Consider the following 2573-nt stretch of genomic DNA (forward strand, 5'->3'; position numbering starts at 1 on the left):
TCAAACGTGAATATATACATGTATGTGACTTCATATTTGCATATAATGGTCGAAATTATACAGCAGTTCCATGGCGCAGTGGTATGTCTCCTGCTTCACATGCGAGAGGTCACGGGCTCGATTCTCAGACGATCATTTTTTTTTCTTTTCCGAAATTCTTTTTTTTACTAAATGATAGTATTCAGCAAGTGAAATGAAAAAAAATTATGAGGTCTAGCTTGTACAAACTCATAAAATCATCATTACGTTGTAATAAATAATCCACATAAAATGAACCATCTATACACATAATCAAATCATTATATCAATATTGACATATTTTATTTGCTTCAGTATACATGTATACATTTAAAAATTCTACAAATTCAATTAGGGGGATCCGACCCCCCACCCCCACCCCCGCCCCGAACTGCGCATGGTTTACTTTTTCCTTAAGCGGGGGACACAAATTCTCTGAATTAGCTTGTTAGATTTACATCAATAAAAAAATGCTAACAGACAAACAAAGAATGTTACTTTTGGATTGAACATTTTTATTTGATCCACTTTCATGAATACACTGTACAATTTATGGATCTATTTTCTGGATCCCTGAAACATTATCCACTCACTTCCAGCATCAATGGTCTGTACTGTAATGATGTATTCTCATAATGATAATCTGAAAAAGTTATAAAATTAAAATGTAATAATATCATACAGCTTTGCCCTCAGATACTTACTAAGAACCATTTCTAGTTGAGCTTGAGCAATGATGATGAATACAAAGCATGTTTATTGGAATCAATTAAATTCCAAGAGATCTCAATGGTTTAGTTTATCATTTTATTTTAAAAAGTTAACGTTTTTACTAAATGTATTATTTACACGTTTTTCCTGTCTAATTCTATATCAGCTCATCCAATTCTGTTTCTGCTTCTTTCCGAGTTTGGCTTCAAAGTGGCGAATTTCATTCTAAAAACAGAAGTATACAACACAAAGTTGAGACGGTATTGATTTTAGATATTCTTTAAATATAAACTTGTAATAAAAAGGTCAATTGGTTCTAGGTTTTGTCAAAACTCTAAATTGTGGTTTTCATTTCTTTCCAATAACACCCCTCCCCCTCAAGAAAAAATAGAGTATAGAAATTCTTTTCAAAAATTTATGTGCTGTAATTCTAATGATGCTTATTATTTGAACCTAGTTGACTTAAATTAGTTCAGTGGTACCGGTGAAAATGTTAGCTGAATATGAATTTTCTTTCATAAGTAAACACTGGGAGCATCAGCAAAAACCTTTTTTTTTAAATTTATTATTTTACTGTGGTATATATACAATTCAGTTACCACTAGTCCACTACATTATATACTTGTCTGTATCACAATACTTCCAAGGTAATACCCTTTCCTTAACTAAAATATATTAAGTACAGAGTTAACCCCCTGCCCCTTTTTCTTTTTTTACGACGCCATAACATAAGTCATTCCATTTTACAAATATTTCATAATAGTGTTGATTTTCATAAATTCATATTTTTTTATGTAAAAAGCAGGTATTATCTTAAATGGTAAATAAAGATATCTATTACTATATACAGAATTTTTATTTACCCGACCATCACTCAAGTTAAAATCATTATAGCTGGTGAGTGACTTGGTTACACACATGCTGTGAATACAACAAATCAAAATTAAACTAAATTCAAATTAAACTTTATAATTTGGGATACAGTTATGTAACTGATCATAACCAACTTTTTCACGTTCGGCCCGCAGAAACAATCCAAGTTGGGGAATTTAATTTCATTTTAATTATCATATTATATAGTTTAATATCGGCAATATTATCGGGGAGGGGAAGGAGGGGCATACCCCCTCCTCTTGGTTCCTCAGGCCATGCATAATCTTTTATTTTTAGTTATAAAATACTAAAGTAATGCTAACATATATAATCCATCAGAATTAAATTGAAATGTACAAAAAAAAAAAAAACACTTGCCAAGTGTTACATATTTTCCTGCATGGTTAATTTCTGTTATAAATTCTTCAGAAACTGTTGTAATGGTAAAATGTAAAAAATTCAGTCACTAACCGTAATTAAGACTCATGAAAACGCCAAAACTGAGGCTCAGACTGCTCCAAGTTTGTAATTTTCTTCTAGTCTATTGAATACAATGTAAGCAAACTACCGTTTATTCCTCCTATGTTAGAGAGCTATACCAAAGGGAGGTAATTTGAAGCAAAAAAGACAGAAAATTATGGATTTAAATCAGTTATCATATATAAATGCTTTAGTTGCCTGCAGATTTTTTTCTTGATTCTTCTAGGACAAATACTGTTGAATATATATTTTATGTTGATAAGCTTTAATGTGGTTGTAGATTTCTTATAGAGTACTAAAAATTTGCTGTTTTTTAAATCAAAATAAACCTCCAAAAACTAGTTTTATTTATTAAAAGGTGAAGAGAATTTCAATAATCAACAGTTGTTAAAATAGAGTATTTGTAGATAAATAGAATAATAATTTAAAAAGCTTTTATTAATGACTAGTAATAAAAAAATATTTGTTTAACCATAAATTCAAGTGTCATG

At 30.0% G+C, this 2573-nt stretch overlaps 1 long non-coding RNA gene across 1 annotated transcript; it reads right to left on the reverse strand.

Annotated features, from left to right (window-relative positions):
* Nucleotides 1-444: 444 nt before the first annotated feature.
* Nucleotides 445-2308, reverse strand: LOC134260784 (uncharacterized). The gene is made up of 3 exons (XR_009990628.1): nt 2074-2308; nt 868-954; nt 445-661 (listed from the first exon to the last, which is right to left on the reverse strand). It is a non-coding gene; the product is annotated as an uncharacterized LOC134260784 (long non-coding RNA).
* Between the last annotated feature and the right edge of the window lie 265 nt (nt 2309-2573).

The sequence above is a fragment of the Saccostrea cucullata genome, unplaced genomic scaffold (genome assembly GCF_032062105.1).
Source record: "Saccostrea cucullata isolate Sc308-1 unplaced genomic scaffold, CSIRO_AGI_Scuc_v1 ctg1246, whole genome shotgun sequence".
Lineage (NCBI taxonomy): Eukaryota > Metazoa > Mollusca > Bivalvia > Ostreida > Ostreidae > Saccostrea > Saccostrea cuccullata.